Raw genomic sequence first — 22,610 nt, forward strand, 5'->3', positions numbered from 1 at the left:
TTCTCATGATGTAATTACATGTTTGAACTACTAGATGGCGGAAATTCACCCAGTGAACTCAGGTGTTTTATACTGTCTCCATCTCTGTAATAAAATCTGCACTGTAGACATTTTCAGACTGTATTTTTTATGAATGGTATTAATTTTGTCATAGGACTGTGCTGGAGAGATGTGGCGTACATTAAAATAATAATCTCACTGTTGGGCTTCACAAGAGAAGAGAAACATTTAAATTACATTCAAGCTTTTATTAGTAAAAACTTCATTAGCACTAATACAGCACGTTGGTATTTTTGTTTTATACTCTCTCATGACGGTCCTGACAAATGTTCAGTGAAAACTGCCAGAAAGCTGAAGTCCTTTTATTTAACTCACACCAACCATAATATGAGTGGAAAAAAAATGTGTTTATATTCATCCATCCATCCATTACCTGTAGCCACTTATCCTGTACAGGGTCGCAGGCAAGCTGGAGCCTATCCCAGCTGACAATGGGTGACAGCAGGGTACAGCCTGGACATCGCAGGGCTGACACATAGAAGCAAACAAACATTCACACTCATATTCACACCTACGGTCAATTTAGAGCCACCAATGAGCCTAACCTGCATGTCTTTGAACTGTTGGGGAAACCAGAGAATCCAGAGGAAACTGCAAACTCCACACAGAAAGGCCCTCGTCAGCCACTGGGCTCGAACCCAGAACCTTCTTGCTGTGAGGCAAAAGTGCAAACCACTACACCATCATATATATAAGTATTGTTCTCACAGTTAATGAGCCCATTACAATCAGACAAAATGTTTAATATAGATTGTGTATTCCAGATGTCCAGATCTGTTTCAGATGTAGATTATGCTGTTTGCCGATTGCCCAACCACTGTCTTTTTCCTGTTTCTGATGTTGCTCGACCTGTTGGATTTGTTGCACACTTTTCTAAGAAAGCTTTTATGTTCCTGCACTTCACGTTGTATTCATGTGACATTTTCTAAAACCTGCTCTGAAGTTTAAACACATTTTTATCTAATTCCTGTCTCACCAAACAACTGGGCACAACTCGAAATTCACAGTGTAAATCTCAAGATTACTCAAATTTATTTTAATTTGCATTAAAAATCCAACTCTATTTAAAGCATGATAAAGGGTTATATCTGCTTTAATGATCTCGGCAGGGAATAAAAGTCTGGTGTTGTGCTGATGTCGTGAAGCAGAGTCACTGTTACCACCCTGAAGTTTATTTTCCTATAAGAACATGTTCAGAAGTGTTTTATACCACAGCAAACAACAAATTATTACAGAGAGAATTATTAATGCTAAGGGAATGATTCATTCTTCTGTTACCATTTTTCAAAAGCCAAAACATATTTTCATTCCATATCCTTTGAGAATAGTGAACTTCATATTATAGCGTACGTGTGCCGTCTTTGGTATAACGTCTCTATACACTGACAGCCAGCTAAACTCTCTCCAAAACATCAAGACTCTGAAGACCATTTTCTGACGTCCACAGGTTTATTGGCGTGCAAGGAAAAAGTGTGAAACTGAAACATACAAAACATAGCCTAATCAGTGCTATGCTAAGTCTGGTTACGTGACAGTAACCTCATAAACTTGAATCTCATTCATGAATAAACATTACGTTTACAAAGCGTAAAGTGTCTTATATTCATTCCACTTAAACTTAAGCTTCTAAGTACATCAACTGCGCTAGCAAGTTCACGCATTGCGTATCCTCATTTAACCCGTGACATAGCAGCGTATACTTAGCATTAGCAAATGCGTATTCAAGATATCAAACTCCGTGTAAAATGACACTAAAGTCAAACTAAGAATGCATGACGGTAGATAAAGATTAGAACAGTAAATACTACATACCTACGATACTGCCTTGGGCATAAGAAATGAACAATACAGCTGGAGAATAGCTTAAACAGGAGGAGGTTCACACACGTGTGAGACTTGCTTAATGTGTTTACAATTTCGAAACTACGGATGCTGCCATAAGACAAATAGCGCATAGGAAATTAAAGTGGCCATACAGAATGGAGAAAAATCAGAGAAAAGCTTATGCACTGTTCATGAAACATAAAATTGATATTTAGTGACTTATGCAAAGTTTGTATTTTTATGTAACCTTTGACCCATTCATCCTTTTACCTTACTTAATTTTTATAACAAAACACTCCCCGCCTGACATGAATACATGTCACTCAATAAACAGTCCATGTTCACCATTTACTTTTATCTGGAGACAAAAGAAGCATGAACTCATTGATTGGTCTAAGGAAAATGGAAGTCCCTTCTGGTTTGATGATCTTTACTTCGACCTGGCGCACTCTCTCATCTTTGCTAGGGAAAGTCTGCATTACCAGTCCAAGAGGCCATTCATTTCTTTGTGCTTGGCTGTTCCTGAGCAGAACAACATGTCCTGGCTGAATGTTTGGATGCGAGGAATGCTGGAGACGGCCTCTGACTCTTAGAAGGCCCTCAGAGTCAACAAAGATATCCAGATTTCTGAGAGGACTTGTTTTTGGCATCTTCTCTTGCTTTTGGATGCACTTTATCTCTTGGCTGTAGACTTCCTGTTGTACTGCTTGGATGATCACAGCTGAAGCTTTGCTGCATTCTTCAACAGTGAATTCAGCTTTGCAGTAATGCCAGCCCTTACATGAGCTCTTCTCTTCTGGAGTTGTCTTGAAATGGCGGGCTATGTGAATGAGATGAGTGACTGCTCGTGTTAGTGGCTTCCAAGTAGAAAATTTAGCAAAGCGCTGAGAACCAAGCTGCTCAGATGAGGCTGCAGTGCTAAAGGCAGACACTAAAGGTCGGATGTCTGGGTCTGTGCTCAGGTCAACAAGGTCATAAGTGCTCTCAGAGGTGCCGGGTTCTGGTCTGGACAGGAATTCCGTCCCACTTAGCCAATTGGTGTTCTTCAGGTGACCTGCGCATACAGACTGCGTTGCATGATCTGCAGGGTTCTGGTGAGTTGGCACGTAGCGCCACTGATCTGGACGGGAGGATTTTTGGATGCGTAACACTCTGTTGCTGACATAGAAACGTCTGGTCTAATTGTAAATATAGCCTAAGACCACCTTGCTGTCTGAGAAGTAGCTTACAGCATCGAGTTGAAGATCTAGTTCTGCTGAGACCAGGTCTGCTAACTCAACAGTGAGCACTGCTGCGCAAAGTTCAAGTCTCGGCACAGTGTGCTCAGGGCGAGGAGCGAGCTTGGCTTTTCCCATTACAAATCCAATCTGCTTGTTCCCATCAGCATCTGTGACTTTTAGGTAGGACACTGCGGCAATGGCTTTGACAGACACATCACAGAAAACGCACAATTCTCTTCTTGCAGCTGCCGATGGCGAAGTTTCAGTGTAGCGTCTGAGGATGGAAAGTTCTGACAGCTCTGATAGGGAAGCTCTCCATGATGTCCAGGTGTCCTGCATTGCTTGAGGTAGTGGAGCATCCCAGTCACCATTCTCAGCGGTGAGTTCTCGCAGGATAGCCTTGCCTTGGATTGTGACAGGCGCAACATACCCAAGCGGGTCATAGAGGCTATTAATTGTGGACAAGACACCCCGTTGGGCGTATGACTTCATCTCGTCAGAGATGTTGAACAGAAAACAGTCTGTCTGGAGGTTCCAAATGAGTCCGAGGCGGTGTTGCAGCGGCACCATGTCTGCATCAAGGTAGAGGTCTTTGAGGTCACTTGTGTGGTCACTGGCTGGAAAGGCTTCCATCACCTTTTTGTTGTTGGCTGCGATCTTGTGCAGTCTCAGATTCGATTTGGAGAGAATGTCCTGTGTGTTTTTTAGCAGGCTGATGGTAGCTTCAACAGTGGGCAGGGACTTCAGCCCATCGTCAACACAGAAGTCACACATCATAAAGTGCTTCACATCTGGGTTGACATGAAACTCGCTAGTTTGGACAGACTTGTGTAGGCCATGAATAGCTACCGCTGGTGAGGGGCTATTGCCAAAAACATGGACCCTCATGCGGTAGTCCACTATGGTGTTGGAGAAGTCATTGTCCTGAAACCAAAGGAAACGTAAGAAGTTACAGTCTTCTTCTCTTACTAAGAAGCAATAGAACATCTGTTCTGTGTCAGCTGTAAAGGCAATGGCCTCTCTTCTGAAGCAGATCAATACCCCGAGCAGTGTGTTGTTTAGATCAGGTCCCATTAGCAGCACATCGTTGAGTGACACGCTGTTGTATTGGGCGCTGGAGTCGAACAGCACGTGTATCTTCTTCGGTTTCTTTGGATGATACACCCCAAATGTTGGTAAGTACCATCGTTCTTCATTCTCACTGAGAGGCGGGGATAACTCAGCATGGCCATTCTGTAACATCTTGTCCATGAAGCTGAGAAAGTGGTCTCTCATTTCAGGCTTCTTCTCAAGGTTGTGTTTAAGAGACATGAGGCGCTTCATTGCTTGTGGCCTTTTGTCTGGGAGCCGTGGGCGTGGACTCTTGAAGGGTAACGGTGCTACCCAGTTGCTGTTTGAGTCTTTTCATAGCCCTTCATCCATTATCTTCATGAATGTGGCGTCTTGAATGGAAGGGGCCACCTGGTTGTCGTCCTTGGTCCGCCTGAACACGATGCACCCCAGGTGGTCAGTTTCACAGGGAAACTGGTCTGCAGGACATGTTGAAGGATGACTAGTTATCTGGATGTCACTGAATTTCTCCTTAACATGAAACACATTGGGGCATGGAGCAAAGAGAGTGGGATGTCTCAGCTCTGTGGTGTTTGTGTGGAATGTGCGGATTGTCAGTGGTTTGTGGACATTACCTAAGCACACATTTCCAACAATGACCCAGCCCAAGTCCAATTTCTGTGCCTAGGGCTGGTTGTGAGAGCCATTTACCTGTTTGTGAACTTTATGCACTCTGATAATGTCCCGTCCCAGGAGAAGCATAATGGGGGCTTGCAGGTCAATGTCAGGGATGAGGTGTGCGACCTTAGATGAGTGTGGTGGAGAGCCACTTCAGGAGTCATAATTTCCTCTCTGTTGTTCAGAATGTCATTGCACTCTATGAGGCTTGGCAATGGGATGCAGAGAGTTCTGTCCAGAGATTCCACTTCATAGCCACTGGCCCTCCTGCCTGTGGATTCCTTTACTCCAGCACATGTCCTTAGGGTGTATGGAGTGCTTGGGCTTTTGTCACCGAACACTTCAAAGAACTGTGAGCAAACTAGTGACCTATTACTCTGCTCATCCAATATCATGTAGAGTTTCACTGCCTTTTCTCTAACGAGGCATATCTTAGAGCAGGAACGGTCCGATAGCTCCCCGCCACAGACTTCTGTGCATTTGTTGGTGACCTGAGATGGTGGCGAAGTTTCTTCCTCCTCCCCGCCGTGCTCAGGAGCAGTGGCCACCTCTTGCACCCAGGGTGCGGGTCCAGGGTGAAGTGCTGTGTTGTGCTTTTCACTTTTACATTCAGCACACTGAACATTGATATTGCAGTTCTTCACAATGCGAGATGAAGAAGAGCAACATTTAAAGCACACATTGTTTTCTTTGAGCAGTGTTTTGTGCTCTTCAATGGGCTTTTGTCTGAATGCCCGACACTTGCACAGAGGATGGGTTTTTTTATGCAACAGACATAGCTTGTCATAGTCATCTGGTCTTGTTGGGGGCTCACCAGTGTCAGAGGTGGCTCCACAAGATACTTCTGTTTTGTGGACGCCGACGGAGACCTCTTGCTTTCTGGTTGGCTTCCAAGGGGCTTTCTCAGTCTTGACAGCCATGTCTGATTGAGTCATGAAGCTGAAACTTGGATCATTCATAATGTGAGCCTGCTGGGTGACAAAATCAACAAAGAAGGCAAAGGGAGGATAAGGTACCTGGTTCTGCCACTTGTAGGATGCACCAGCTGATACCCACTTCTCCTGGAGGTGAGGCGGTAGTTTCTGAACTATTGGATTGATGCCTCTCGCTGTATCCAGGAAAGAAAGGCCAGGCAGATCGCCCTCCACTTTAGCAGACTGAAGCTCCATTAGTAGATCACTCAGTTTCATTAGCTTGGGTCCATCTCGGCCAGTTATCTTAGGAAAGCTGTCGAGGCGTTTGAACAGAGCATTTTCAATCGCTTCAGCTGATCCGTAGGTGTGCTCGAGCCTGTCCCATGCCATAGCCAGTCCTGCCTCTGGGCGATGGATGTGTATTGCTCTTATCTGTTCAACTTGCTCTTCTGACTCTTTCCCAAGCCACTTCAAAAAAAGATCCAGCTCCTCGCTTGGTGTCAGGTTTAAGCCACTGGTTGCGGTTTGGAAGGAACGTCTCCATGCTCTGTAGGTTTGAGGCTTGTCATTAAACTGGAGTAAGCCTGTAGCCACCAGCTCACAGCGAGTGAGATATCTTACAAAGTCATTCATGTGTGAGCTGGCATTATCACAGTTCGGTGACATATGATAGTGTGAAGGAGAAGGGTGCCCATCATAATTTCTAGGTGTGAACTGGTGCACAGGAATGGCATGCTCATCCTTGAACTTGATGTGAGGGGCGCAAATGTCTCTGTAATACCTTGTGACTGGCTCATGGGTACCTTCATCCGCATCAGTGCAAGGCTGCCAGGAGGTAAGATTAGGTGAAGCAGGATTATTTTGTTGTGGGACGAAAGGTCTGGTGTCAGCTTTGAGATGTGGGGGTGGTGGTGCTGACCTTTCTTGTTGCATCACTGTTTTCACTTGACTGCAGTTCTGGTTCTCTTTCTCTCAGTTGATCAATCACATATTGCTCTGCACACTGTGAAGCCACCAAGGGAAGAGAGTCTGTGTTCAGCTCACAACTGTGTGAATCGTTACTGGCATCCACAGCAGCTTCCAGTACTTCTGCTTCTGCAGTGGCTGCAGCTGCTTTAGCTGCTTCGGCTCTTGCTCTGGCTGCTGCAGACCCTGTCGATGACGCACTGGATCGTATTGAGCACCGAGCCTGAGAGTGTGTCCTTAGCGATACACTGTGCAAACATTCCTCTGAAATTACTGTCTTTACGGCACCCTCTGCTGGCCTGTCTGTCTGCAGACATTCATCACTCGCCTTTGTCTCCACAGCACACGCTGATCCTTCCCCGATCATCGTCTAGTGGCTACATGTGACAAGTTAACGGTTAGCTGCCAGCTTGTACTGCGTTATCTTGCCTGCTTGATAGCCGTAGTTTCACTGTGCCATCTTCAGTATAACGTCTCTATACACTGACAGCCAGCTAAACTCTCTCCAAAACATCAAGACTCTGAAGACCGTTTTCTGACGTCCACAAGTTTATTGACATGCAAGGAAAGTGTGAAACTGAAACATACAAAACATAGCCTAATCAGTGCTATGCTAAGTCTGGTTACGTGACAGCAACCTCATAAACTTGAATCTCATTCATGAATAAACATTACTTTGACAAAGCATAAACTGTCTTATATTCATTCCACTTAAACTTAAGCTTCTAAGTACATCAACTGCGCTAGCAAGTTCACGCATTGCGTATCCTCATTTAACCCGTGACATAGCAGCATATACTTAGCATTAGCAAATCCGTATTCAAGATATCAAACGCCGTGTAAAATGACACTAAAGTCAAACTAAGAATGCATGACGGTAGATAAAGATTAGAACAGTAAATACATACCTACGATACTGCCTTGGGCATAAGAAATGAACAATACGGCTGGAGAATAGCTTAAACAGGAGGAGGTTCACACACGTGTGAGACTTGCTTAATGTGTTTACAATTTCGAAACTACGGATGCTGCCATAAGACAAATAGTGCATAGGAAATTAAAGTGACCATACGGAATGGAGAAAAATCAGAGAAAAGCTTATGCACTGTTCATGAAACATAAAATTGATATTTAGTGACTTATGCAAAGCTTGTATTTTTATGTAACCTTTGACCCATTCATCCTTTTACTTTACTTAATTCTTATAACAAAACAATATGTATGGGTATGATTTGTGTGTTTGTGTCCATGATTAACACTGCTGTGAATTTCAAGCTCGCCTCCCTTAAAGTGGCATTCCACCATTGGATGTATTTTTTTGGCATAAAATACAATATATTTTATGACAACATGACTAGACAGAGAAATCTTTTAGCTTCAAAATGATATATCAAACATAATGTTTTGACAACGACAAGTATATTAATTTTGCGACCAAAGTCACCTACCCTTTTAATTTCCGCGCGGTAGTGAAACGTGATGTCATCGGCAGGTTCCCCTTCTTGTGTACCACGTCACATGTGACGTGGCACAGATTATCAGCAATGGCGGATAGAATGCGATTTCCACTTGCCGATTGCTGTGCCGATATTCACCATTGACCGTCTCCTTTGGGCATCACTTGCTATTTTCCTTCGCTTCTTTTCCGAAGCTGATAATCGCGTTCTATCTGCCATTGCTGATAATCTGTGCCACGTCACACGTGACGTGGTACACAAGAAGGGGAACCTGCCGATGACATCATGTTTCACTACCGCGCGGAAATTAAAAGGGTAGATGACTTTGGTCGCAAAATTAATATACTTGTCGTTGTCAAAAAATTATGTTTGATATATCATTTTGAAGCTAAAAGATTTCTCTGTCTAGTCATGTTGTCATAAAATATATTGTATTTTATGCCAAAAAATACATCCAATGGTGGAATGGCACTTTAAACCATGAAATAATTTCACAATTTTGATCACTGACAAACCTGAAATTCAGATTCCCACTGTCTGTCTGTTGCCTCATGTTGCTTTATAATCTCACAGATCAGTGTCAGATGTTAGAAGGTGGAGACTGATGCAAGTGCAGACTTTTTATTTACATTCAATGAAACACAAAGAAACAAATAAAACAAGACAAGTAACAAACCCTAACATTGATGACGACCACCAAAGCTTGACAGTGAGACACTGAAAACTAGAACTTAAACAATGATTATAAGCTTTTTAATTATAGTATTCAGGCTAGAAAATATTCAAGAGTTAAGCAATGATATTTGGAAACTTAGATGAGCATCAGCATGTACAATTTTCACAGCACGGCAAGCAAGCGTCTGATATGTTTACTTAAATAGTGGAGCTAACAATGCATTAGGAGAGACAGGTGAGAGTGATCAGTGAGTCATGTGATGTGCTGGGGCTGATGGGTAGTGTAGTTCTGCACCCTTTGGCATTATCATGATCATCAAAGTGTTAATTTTCAGAGCTGTCTTACAGCTGATACACACTGAGTCAGGAATCAACCGAATATAACTATCCTGTGCAACTGTGGATGGAATTGTTTTCGACACTTCAGACTCAAGGTCCTTTATCATGTGGTGCTTTTCTTATTTTGTCCACTTCTTTTCTCTACACAAATTCAAATATACAAGATCATTTTGAAAAAAAAAAACATTTAAGAAACAATTTTTCAGAAACACATCTTCACAAGAAAAATACAGCAAAATATAGGCCATTTAAAATGCTAAGACGAAACAGGATTCAAAGCTTGTACCAACTGCAAGACAGCATAAACACTAAAATAAAATAAAAAATACTAAGCTTAGATCTGATTAACAGGGCAGATGATCAGTGGTGCTGAATTTTTTACCTCCGGCATTATTGCAGGGACACAAGAATGGATAAAGTTTCTCAGTGAAATTCTGACCAGTGAAAGAGTAGATGTGAGATTTTGCGTCAACATCATAGAAGGAGATCAGACCCTCCTCATAATCCACAAACACCCCCACCTTCTGAGGAGCCCGTTTCAAGGAGAGGGAGACAGAGGGAGAGTCACAAGCCTCATATTCAGTCTCATTCCTCAGCCTCACACACCACTGTCTATATTTAGGACTTACTGTAATCTTCCCTTTCCTGTTAATGGACTCTCTGGCCACTCCTAAATCCCATCCAGTCTTCCCTCTGACCTGCACCTCATAGTAAAATCTCCCTGAGGAGAATCCCTCCTTTCCCAAAACATAGAAACCTTGATCAAACCTCTCTGGGTTATCAGGGAGATTCTGTCTCTTGTCTCCATGTTTCACTTGTTTCCCATCATCAGACAGGATGAGTTTACGATGAGCTGTATCAGGATCCAGAGTCACATCCACTGAGAGACAGAAACATAGTGAACATCAGTTTTATCATTGCAGTGTGGAACAGTGAAGAAATATATATTTAGTCATGTGATGAATAAGAGCTCACAAACCTGCATACTGTTGAATTCTCTTCAGTTCTGTTGGGAAAATATTTTTGGATCATGTTATTGTCTATTCAAATTTTATTTGGCTTTATTAAGGCGAGATTATTTGAAACTATAGGCACCAACACTGTAGTGATTAAAAAATTTTACTGTTACTAGAATTTGTATACATTTTTACAATAGTCTTCTGATACAATCCCTTCCACACCCAAACAATATGTACTGATGGGTAAATACTGACCAGCCTCTTCAATCTTCTTTTCAAACGTTTCCTGAAGCTGAGACAGAGTTCTCCTCAGAGTCATCACACTCAGATGAGAGTTAATCGTGATGCCAGTCCAGTCCCGGGTGTGTGGAGGGCTGCACAGTGACGGGTAAATCTACAGTACAGCAGGAGAGAGGAGAAATCCCTCAGCATGGGGACTGCTGTCCTGTCATGTGCTGCATTGCTATTGAGAAACAGAGGGACTCTGACCTGTAGGAGGTGGAGGTGATCCTCAGTGTGTGAGATCTGCTCCAGCTCAGTGTTTCTCCTCTTTAGCTCAGTGATTTCCTGCTCCAGCTCTTTAATGAACTCTTCAGCCTGCATCTCTGCTGCTTTCTGCTTCTCCTCCATCACCTTAAGCAGCTCAGCCTGACTTCTCTCAATGCAGCGCATCAGAGCACTGAAGACCTTCACACTGTCTGCTTTCTCCTTCTCTGTGTTTTTCTAACAGGAGAGAAATCGAGGTAAATGATTTTATTTCATATAATTAGATCATGATTTTCCAAATGTGTTTTTATAAAGGAGCTATTTTGTAGGCGAGTTAAGAGACTCACTTTATTGAGTTCTACAGAGTGTTCGAGTTCCTCAATCTTCTTCACTCGCTCCTGGATCATCTGCTGAACTTCTGCTTGTGTCTTTCCCAACTTAGTCTGAGAAAAATATACATCATATATCAAGTGTTATAAAAAATAAAGGTCATATTTGTGTTAAATATGCATAAAAAATTTTTAGTCCCTCACCTTCTTCTCTTCACTCTCCTCCTCTATAGGAACAGTGTTGTGAGTTTTGTGGTCTGTCTGAGTACAGAACTGACACACACACGTCTGGTCGTCTCTACAGAACAGCTCCAGGGGTCTCTCATGTTTCTGGCAGATGTAGTCCTCCAGGTTCTCCACAGGATTCATCAGTTTGTGCTTCATGAGTTTAGGTGTAGTTTTATGAGGACTCAGATGAGTGTTACAGAAAGAAACCCCACAGTCCAGACAGGACTTCAGAGCCTCCAGCTTTTCCTCAGTGCAGGAGTCACACAGAACCTTCTTAGTCTTAGTGGGAACTTGATCTGCAGCGCTGCTGGATTTCACCTGAACTGACTTCTTAAATGGAGCCGCAAGTTCAGAGATGAACGTATTCACACGTAATTCTGGACGTTTAGGGAATTCCTCCTTACACACTGGACACTGACAGTGTGAACTGCTGTCCCAGAACTCTTTGAGACAGATCATACAGAAGTTGTGTCCACATGGAGTAGAGACCGGATTAGTGAACACATCCAGACAGATGGCGCACTGGAGCTGATCTTCAGATAGGACACTGCTGGAGGAAGCCATGACTGACACAGGAGACATGATGAGAGAGGATTTAGACAACATAAAACTTTACACATTGCAATCCTTATGCACTTAATTACCAAGAATCTACGACCTGACTGTTACTGTTGTACTTTGTATGAGTATGTCAGTGAGTAGTCAGGAAAATTTGGACGTACTCCACCGCCGTCTTTCCTGACCTTTGACTCAGATACGCACATATGACAAATACACACTTATGCTGCAAAAATTTAAATACGTATTTCCGCCACAGTAGAATTGCTTCAACTGTTCCTGATTCTTACATTTGTACATCACTAGAATCACCCCTTGGATGTTGAAATAACCAGCTTCACTTCAGTCCAACATCTTCTTTCTATTTTTCCCAGGGGAATTCTGCTTCTTCATTTATTTGGGCCCAAGCTGACTTATGTGATCGAGTAGCATAGCATGTTTGCACAATAAAGATGTCATAGATCATCCAGGTCCCTTCGACTACTATTAAATCCCTACAGAGTATTTGGACTCCCTGCACTCTTTGATAGAATGTGGAGAAAAATGACACACATTATGTGTCGTACTCTAGTTTACACATGTTGTGTCAATCAGTCAGCTGTTTGACACATAGTTATGTGCAGTATGTTTAAAACACAACCTGCAAATCTGTTCACAGCTTTCAATACAGTGTATGTTGACATTGTATGATTTGCTTTACACAGCACGTCATGTGTTCATATGACACATTTACACACCGTCATGTTCACCTTCCCGATACATTTACAGTTTTAAAATCACTCAGACAGAAAATGTGTCAAACTTAACAAAAAACAACAAAAATCAGTCCCCATAAATTCTAAATCAGCAAATACTTTTGATGAAAATCAAATTTTCTTATGGACTTGTGGCTCAAGTTCATTACGGGGATTTAAAATGAAAACTTTAAGCTTTCATGGACCAGGCTGAAGACAAAGTTTTCTGTTGTCACACCATTTGATTGTTCGAGCCTGGCACATTTCGCACGGCCGCACGCCCTTGGGACAAGTGACCAGTGGTCACTGTTGCTGATTTGGAGCACAATCAGCGCATACTCATATAAGGACACTGTTTTCACAAACACTTTGCAAAGTATTGTTTCAGTAGCCGCCACTGCTGTTTGTATTATCACATTTGTCTTTAGCTCTGATTAATAACTCTGGTCTGTTTAATGATTGTTATATTTTGTTTATTTTTGTAACTCTCATCTTGAATCGTGTTTTTGAATCTGTATAGCACAATCGTAAATAAATACATCTTCCTGCACTTACATCCGCCTCACTGCCATCTACCTAACATCATAGTGCATCTACCATGGATGTAGCGGAAGAATACAGGCACCCCGTGCAGTCCCACGCAAAGGTCACGTTGTTGAAGATGGAATCTGTTATTTTACTTCAGCGGCTAAGCCTGAACATTCTGGCTTAATATGACAGGGTAGAGCAGCCACCCAATGGATTTTTCCTGCAGTGCCATTTCTTTCACGAGGGCTTGGTGGAGCCCAAACCTCTCTTTTCTTTGTACTTTTGTCAGTGAAATAAAAGGTTTGCATAAATTAACATATCACAGATTATTTTGTTTTTATTGCATTTTGGAATATATCCCAACTTTCCTGGAAATGGGGTTAGTAGAATGGCCCTCAGAGAGTGCAGACCTCTGCCAAGGACAATAGTTCAGACTCCTATGATGTGCAAATCTTTGAATGTAACCATGATATACTTCTGTATATATTTCCATTCCTTGATCTGGATCTGCTCCAAAATTTAAGTTTCTTCTTTGGCCCTTGCTGCACCTTTCGACAAACCTTTGTGGAGATCATTTGAGTAATTTAGAAGAAATTGACAAATGAAAATCCGCAAATTTGCCCGAGCTCACAATGTTAAAACGATCAAAAAACATTCTTGGATCCTATATTTCCATGTACATCTGTTGAGGTGTTTTTTGTGAAATCCAGCTGACTGACAGACAGACAAACAGACAGCAGCGAAAACACAACTGTTTTTGTGGAGGTAACGAGTAGACTTGTGTACGGCTTCTGACTAAGCATGTATGATTAAACACCTTGGTATACAATAGCTGAATAATAAATATATTGAAACAATACTTTGTCTTTAACTTAAACAGCTCCAGTGCGATGAGTGAAACAGGTGGTACCATGTTACCATGTGAGCCCATGGACACCAAACAACTCCAAAAGGCCAAGAGAAAATACATGGTTATTTTGTGCAAATAAACATTTTACAACAAACGTTTCATGCTGGCGGCACGGTGGTGTAGTGGTTAGCGCTGTCGCCTCACAGCAAGAAGGTCCGGGTTCGAGCCCCGTGGCCGGCGAGGGCCTTTCTGTGCGGAGTTTGCATGTTCTCCCCATGTCCGCGTGGGTTTTCTCCGGGTGCTCCGGTTTCCCCCACAGTCCAAAGACATGCAGGTTAGGCTAACTGGTGACTCTAAATTGACCGTAGGTGTGAATGGTTGTCTGTGTCTATGTGTCAGCCCTGTGATGACCTGGCGACTTGTCCAGGGTGTACCCCGCCTTTCGCCCGTAGTCAGCTGGGATAGGCTCCAGCTTGCCTGCGACCCTGTAGAAGGATAAAGCGGCTAGAGATAATGAGATGAGACGTTTCATGCTGTGGGGGAAAAAAAATCATTATGTTGAATTGTACCTTTGAAGTAGCCCAGTGATCGTAGAAGAATGTATTATTTGTCTGAATTTTCATTAAAATATTCATATAAAATATGCAGGGACGGCCGCCATGCCCGTAACCATGGTAACCCTTTCACAACCAGTTTGAAACACACCAATCTCTGTACTCGGCGCCATGTTCTATCTCTGCCCCTTCCTCTGACTTCCTGTAACAGTATTGGATAGAGACGATACCGGATACCAGGTACAGTGATGTCACGACTGCTTTAAAGGTCCCATGGCATGAAATTTTCACTTTCTGAGCTTTTTTAATGTTAAAATGAGTTCCTCTGACCTTCTTAAGTCACCCCAGTGGCTAGAAATTTCATAATGTGTAAACCAAACTATGCCCAATATTTGAGAATGGCGCGTCAAAACGGCGCGTTGAGAAGCTCTTCCCTTGCCGACGTCAGCAAGGGAGATGATCCCCACGCCCCCCCTCTGGATTCCCACCCACCGTATGGATTGCCCGCCCAGTTGTAGTGAGTAGACCATAGAGGACACAACAACATGGCACCACCTAAGCGAGCGAAACATGGAAGTTGTGCTGTACATGGATGTGACAACACAGAAAAGAGTCTGTTTTTACTGCCGACAGGAGAGCCCCTGAAGACGCAGTGGCTTAATTTTATTTACTTCAATAATACGCCGTCGAGTCTACCTAAGACGGTGTATGTTTGTCGGAAGCCTTTTACTGATGAATGTTTCCACAACTTGGGCAGGTTTTGCACATCAACTGTTACTGAAGCCTGGGTCTGTGCCAAGCATCCCTGCCACATCAGCCTCAAACACCGAACAAGTAAGTGTATAACTGGTCGTTTTGCCGTGTTTTAAAATCGGTGCCACGTTAGCCTAGCAATGGCTACATTAGCTGTGCAGCTAACCGCTTCCTGCAGTTAGCCAGGTACTCTGCACTACAAAACCAAAAAGCATGCAGCATGCTTTGTTAAACTGAGTTTAGTCTGGAAATTGACTGTAACTTATGAGCTTATGTTTTACCGTGTTTTAAAATCGGTGCGTTAGCCTTGCAATGGCTACATTAGCTGTGCAGCTAACTGCTTCCTGCAGTTAGCCAGGTACTCTGTGCTACAAAACCAAAAAGCATGCAGCATGCTCTGTTAAACTGAGTTTAGTCTGGAAATTGACTGTAACTTATGAGCTTATGTTTTGCCGTGTTTTAAAATCGGTGTGTTAGCCTTGCAATGGCTACATTAGCTGTGCAGCTAACCACTTCCTGCAGTTAGCCAGGTACTCTGCGCTACAAAACCAAAAAGCATGCAGCATGCTCTGTTATAATAGCCAATCAAAACAGTTTTTACAAAGACACCCACATTCTTTTTTTAAGTCACTCGTTCATTTTATTTGTTTGTTTGTTCAGTAAAAACCGAAACATTTGTTGAATTTATTTTATTTCCTCGCGTCGCACCTTAATGACGTCAGCGCGCGGTATTTTTCCCTTCGCGGTTTGTTCCTTCTCTCTCGCCATAGTAAGACACCCACATCCGCTTGTTCTGACCCACTGGAGGTAGCGTCACAGTGCTGTTAGCCAATCAGAGGTAACACGTTTACATGTCATGAATATTAATGATAAGACCCGCCCCCACCCTCTACCCTTCCCCGCCTCCTGCTTCTCATTAGCAAAACGACGCACTGGGAAAAGCGCTGAAATGGGGCTTTCTCCCAGGAGGCTATATCTACGTGCCGAGGGTTCATTTTGAGAAAGGCTGCGGATATAACATCCGGAAGCCTCCACGAGCCCGTTTAAAGCATCAACAAACCACCATGCCATGGGACCTTTAAATCAGTGAGGGAAACGAAATTTCGTCCTCTCTAGCCTTGGACTCATGCTCTAGCATGGACTCCACGCGTGAAAGAGGGAAGCCAATGCATTGATGCTACAGAAGGACGGAGAACAAAGAACCAGCTATTGATACCAGACTTTAGCCAAAGTCCAATGTGCTTGACCTTCGCGGGGTTGTAATAATAACTGAACCGGTTAGTTACTGCAGCCTACGCAGTGTTTCAAAGAGAAAAGGCAACCGAATCCCTTTTCACTTTTTCAACGTCGACAAATTCGAGCTGACGAGCTGAAGGAACAAAACCATCTTCTACAGGGAGCCGCACCCCGCGCTATCCCAGATAACAGAAAGCTCACTTCCAAAACCGTCTTCTTCCCAGATCTGCGTCCCGCGCTATCTCGGATCAGAAGGCTCACTTCCAATCACTAATAAGAGTGATCACCCCGAGTAAGGAACAAAACCGACTTCTTCCTGAATCTGCGTTCCATGCTATCTTCAGAGAAGGCACACTTCCAATCGCTAACGAGTAAGGCTAGCATCTGGGCAAAATTTGTTTGTTTTTACTTGTAGCTAGTTAATATGAATAGTGTTGTCTATTTGAATCATTTATGACTTAAATTTACACATTTTGATTCACATGAAGGTCGGTCTTAGACCGTGTGTTGTTGATTTACTTTGTTTACTATCTGTATTTAGCTAGATTGTTCATGCTCTCTCTCCCTTTCTCTCTTTTTAACCAAGGCTAGTTTAAACCACAGAGCCTTTGTTCATTTTTTGCACATTGTGTTGAACAACCCCCCCTTGGGTGCGGCTGCATTCCATTCGTTTTACACACACACACAGACACTCTGACACACATACTCTCTCTCTCACACACACACAACCACGTGATTTCCTATGCTGTAACACTGGCTATAGCTGATTACTTCTGATCACCATTAGTGCCTTAATTATCATACACACTACTGATTCTTATTTGTATATATTGTATCATTTGTATTGAATTATTCCTTGGCTGCTATTGTTGCTATATCTGATCAGCATTAGTTTGCAAATTCATGTCAGCTATTTCAATAAATGGTATCTTTTGAATAAACTGTGTCCTGTTTATTGCTACAATATTCACTGAAGTGCCAACCTCTATCAAGAAAAGAACTCTAATTTTTAGCGAGTGAGGAGCTTGAACTAGTAAAACAGTTTAAGTACCTCGGGGTGACATTGGACCCAACCCTAACATTTAAAACTTACATCAAGAAGGTCTCAAAATACCATCAAGTTTAATCTGCAGAATTTTAAACAAATTAGACCTTTCTTAACAACCGGTGCCACCAAGGCGTACCTGCACTGTATGATCTTGTCTCACATCAACTACTGCTTCTCAAATTGGTCCTTCACAGGTGTCATGACTCTCAGACCAATTGAACAACTTTACAAGAGAGCCCTAAAGGTATTTGATAAAAGAACATATTCGTACCATTATTGCAACATCCTGGAAAAATATAACTTTTTTTTTAGTTTTGACAATTTTAAGCTTTTTAAACATGTATGTGTGATCTATAAATCCCTATACGGATTGTACCCGCCTCCCCTGGAAGAGTTCAGAAAAAAACAGCCAGATAGGAGCATAGGGACCAGAGCTGTCAAAAGAGGGGACTGTGGAGGTGCAATTTAGACGCACAACATTTACCCAAAACGTTATCAGTTCAGGGATGTTTGGAATGGAATAAGCTACCCATTAATATCAGAGAGTGTCCGTCTTTTGGGACTTTTAAAGTACAACTTACAGATTGGATCTTAGACAAACAAACCTGTGAGCATCTGTAATCATGTTCAGTCTGGGATCTCCCTTGTGCAGGTAACTGTATGTTGCACACACGGGAGTTTGCTAATATGTTTTTATAACTGATATATGTGCAGTCATGTATACACATACATTATATATGTGTATGCGTCACGGGCGATTGCTCTAAGACAACGAGGGAGGCTCAGCCTCCTCTAAAAATGACAAACATCGTGTAGGATGAATTGCGCTAGGCTTATGTTATAGCCGACCTTATAACATTGCTATTTCAGATCCAGAATCATAGAAATATATGTGCTCAACCCAACTACAGTGCGAAATCATTCCGATATAACTTTCCCCAGTTCGCCTAATGTGTGCGTGAGTTTTTCCCTCTCGTGACAGCGCGATGCAGCCCAGCCTCAGTGGACTTCAGTGGCATTTGGGAGCTATGCGCTTGTCAATCTCAAAACGCAAGATGGGTATTGGACAAATACTGCGAAAATGCCCGCCCACGGAGTCCCATGGACTCCCAGCCTCAGTGGACTTCAATGGCATTTGGGAGCTATGCGCTTTTCAATCTCAAAATGCAAGACAGTTATTGGACAAATACTGCGAAAATGCCCACCCACGGACTCCCAGCCTCACAGTGGGAGGGACATGGCAAAGCTTTCCGCGAGGAGACTGGTGATTGGTGAAAGCGGCCGGATATTTTCTTTGATTGACAGCCCGTTTCAACTATAGACAGGCATCGGTGAATTTCAGTTCAGTCCCATGCGGATTCGCAAGTGCTGTGGTGTATTGTAAGAGATCAGCTTACATTTCAATTTCACTCATTACATACAGTTTCTACCAGCTTTTTTAGTTTGTATATATTTTCATTGTAAATGAAGTGTAAACATAGTGTTGTCAAGTTTGCTATCTTAGTTCCAGAAATTTCGTTTGAGTGACTGAACTTGAACTTGAGGGGGCTAGTCAGCTAGCAAGAAAGCTGCGCACGGATGCCAAGCATTGCTGATTTAATTTTGGCGAAGCCATTTGCCAGTCTTCCTTTCGAGGAAAAAATTAAAATTAAAGAGCAGGGTAGACCAACGCCTCAAATTGACTTGGTGAAAAAGGTAGGGAATAATACTCGTTCCTTTCAGCTCTCCTGGTACGAGAAAGTGAATTGGCTAACAGCAAGTGACCCACATCAACAACAGTAAATAGGCTACTTTAGTAATATGTCATGGATGGACCAAAAATATAGAATCTATTTAAAATGTTTATGCTGAGTATATTATATTGGAATATATATTTTTCTGGATATGAATTAAAAACACAGCTACAATTTGGAAAACATTTTTAAACAAAAACACAGCCGAGAACATTTCACACTACAGACCTGGATTAAAAGTGAAGGGTTATCAAAATTGTCAATAAAACGTTTCTCAGTCAAAATAAGTAAAATATAGGGAAAGTGTCATTGAATGAAATGTGTGGCACCCAGCTCTATGTTTGGCTCCCCAAGGTCAGTGCTTGTGCCTATTCCAGAACACTCTGCTGTTACTGCTGACATTCCTGACAAAGAGCTGCTTTCAATAATGATCAATTTTTAAACAACATGCCACAATTTTAAAATATAAAATGTTAAAATATACCCCCCCAACACCACCATCATGTATATTGGACAGTAGGCTAATGGGCCAAAAGAACCTGTTATTTCACAGTTTGTGACCCTGCCAACAATCAGCCAGATCAGAGGCAAGAGTATGGGCAAAATTGATGTGTTTTTTCTTTTTTCTTTTAAAATCTGGAAATATCGTAACCGACCAGCCTCCCCTGTTTGAAAGACTATCAGCCGCCACTGGTATGCATGTGTATGATTGTACATTGTACACATTTATATGGTTTTGGCTTTTTATGCCTCCGCCACCGTAAAGTGCAGGAGGCATTATGTTTTCGGGTTGTCCGTGCATGCGTGCGTCCGTCCGTCCGTCCGTCCGTCCCGAAACCTTGTGATCCATCCGTGCGTGCATGCGTCCGTCCCGAAACCTTGTGAACGCGATATCTCAAAGGCTAATGAAAGGAATTTCATCAAACTTTCAGCATTTGTGCACTTTGGGACAAACATGAACTGATTGGCTTTTGAGATCAAAAGGTCTAAGGTCAAGGTCACTGTGAGGTCAAATGTCTGTCCGGGAACCTTGTGAACACAATATCTCCAAGGCTAATACAAGTAATTTCACCAGGTCAAGATTACTGTGAGGTCAAATGTCCATCCCCAAATCACAACTTAATAAGACGTGTAGTCTACCAGGCGGAGGCATCCCCATCGACGCCATTGGCGTTGAGTTCTCATCTCATCTCGTTATCTCTAGCCGTTTTATCCTTCTACAGGGTCGCAGGCAAGCTGGAGCCTATCCCAGCTGACTATGGGCGAAAGGCGGGGTACACCCTGGACAAGTCGCCAGGTCATCACAGGGCTGACACATAGACACAGACAACCATTCACACTCACATTCACACCTACGGTCAATTTAGAGTCACCAGTTAACCTAACTTGCATGTCTTTGGACTGTGGAGGAAACCGGAGCACCCAGAGGAAACCCACGCGGACATGGGGAGAACATGCAAACTCCGCACAGAAAGGCCCTCACCGGCCACGGGGCTCGAACCCGGACCTTCTTGCTGTGAGGCGACAGCGCTAACCACTACACCACCGTGCCACCCGCGTTGAGTTCTATCTAGTTTATTTATTGGTCTATTGTGATTTTTTTTTATGAACTTGTATTGTTAAGTGTTTTATGTTTCTTGTTTGGGGACTATGGATGGAATTTAGCATTTTTGCTAATTCCAGTGTATTTACACTGCATATCTCATGTATGCAGTGTTCATTTAATATGCATTGCCTTGTCTCATCTCATCTCATTATCTCTAGCCGCTTTATCCTTCTACAGGGTCGCAGGCAAGCTGGAGCCTATCCCAGCTGACTACGGGCGAAAGGCGGGGTACACCCTGGACAAGTCGCCAGGTCATCACAGGGCTGACACATAGACACAGACAACCATTCACACTCACACCTACGGTCAATTTAGAGTCACCAGTTAACCTAACCTGCATGTCTTTGGACTGTGGGGGAAACCGGAGCACCCGGAGGAAACCCACGCGGACCCGGGGAGAACATGCAAACTCCGCACAGAAAGGCCCTCGCCGGCCCCGGGGCTTGAACCCAGGACCTTCTTGCTGTGAGGCGACAGCGCTAACCACTACACCACCATGCCGCCCATTGCCCCGTCTAAATAAACAAATAAATTAAATTAAATTGCCTTCACCCATTTTGTGATATGAATATTATAGACCTAGAGTAAATGTATTACATTAGAGCTATAATACTCACTAAAACTATAGCAACATCACTGAGTTATTCCATTGATTTAATAGTTTAGCTATAAGCTAATGGTTAATGAATTTATGAGACTGATCCCTTTTTATACGAGACTGATTTGATAAGCCCATTGCACCTCCAAATAGAAACTAAAATCCATAAACATGAGGCGTGTCTCATTCTGTGAGATCAGTTCTACATTTCAGCATTAGTTTGGAGTTGCTGAGTCACATGACTTGGAAGATTTTGTTTTACTTGTCATTGATACAGTAATTTATTGACGGTTCCTCAGTAAATCAGGTGTGTTTAAGACTGAGGGCTCAGAGGTCAGCGAACCGTCCTCTCAATATCCAACCTCAAACCATCTTCACCTCAGTGAATGAAACCTGACAGGAATTTCCTGAACTCCTAGTGAACAGATCTTAACTAGTTGTTCAAACCTCTTCCTGAAATAATCTCCAGAAACACAGCAAAACTTCCAGGTGTTTAATGTGAGCTAAAACCCTGTTCTTTAAGATGAAAGCCCTGTGTGTTTGATCCTGAAGAGGAACTGAACTGTCATGGAACAGAAATCAAGTGAAAAACAACACAAACAGGAAGTAGTGTCATCTGTAGCACTTTACTAATTTCTATTTCTCTTCTTGTTCCTGTTTTCTTAGTGTTTACCTGCAGTGGTTTTAATCCCTCGAAGAAACAGACAGAAGCTTCAAACTGGAGATTGTGTCCTGATGAAAGGGTCTGGTTTTGGTCATGAGACGGATTTGAGACCGAGTTTTGAGTCACCTGAGTGATGTCATATAAGACACACACACTGTTTGGCTTTTTCTTATGATGCAGTTACACGGTTTAACCACTAGATGGTGGAAATTCACCCAGTGAACTCCATTGTTTTAAACTGTCTCCATCTCTGTAATAAAATCTGTACTGTGGACATTTTCAGTCTGGATTTTTTGCTAATTATTACCTCCGCCAAGGAGGTTATGTTTTCGGTAGCGTTGGTTTGTTTGTTGGTTTGTCTGTTAGCAACATTAAGGAAAAAGTTATGAACGGATTGCTCTGAAATTTTTTTCCAGAGGTGTGACTGGGCACAAGTAACAATCCATTAAATTTTGGCGGTGATCCGGATCACCTTCTGGATCCAGGATTTTTTTAAAGGATTCTTTTTCATTGCGAGATGAGATGCTGGGCGGAGGTCTGCGCTCTCCAAGTGCTTTTCTAGT

General features: G+C 42.8%; 1 protein-coding gene and 1 pseudogene across 1 annotated transcript in view; both read right to left on the reverse strand.

Annotated features, from left to right (window-relative positions):
• LOC132882584 (zinc-binding protein A33-like) overlaps nucleotides 1–22,610 on the reverse strand; it is a 193,095-nt gene that overhangs the window by 14,526 nt on the left and 155,959 nt on the right. The gene's annotated exons all lie outside the window — the stretch shown is intronic.
• Nucleotides 8,777–22,187, reverse strand: LOC132882600 (E3 ubiquitin-protein ligase TRIM39-like; annotated as a pseudogene).

The sequence above is a fragment of the Neoarius graeffei genome, chromosome 1, assembly GCF_027579695.1.
Source record: "Neoarius graeffei isolate fNeoGra1 chromosome 1, fNeoGra1.pri, whole genome shotgun sequence".
Taxonomy (NCBI): Eukaryota; Metazoa; Chordata; class Actinopteri; order Siluriformes; family Ariidae; genus Neoarius; species Neoarius graeffei.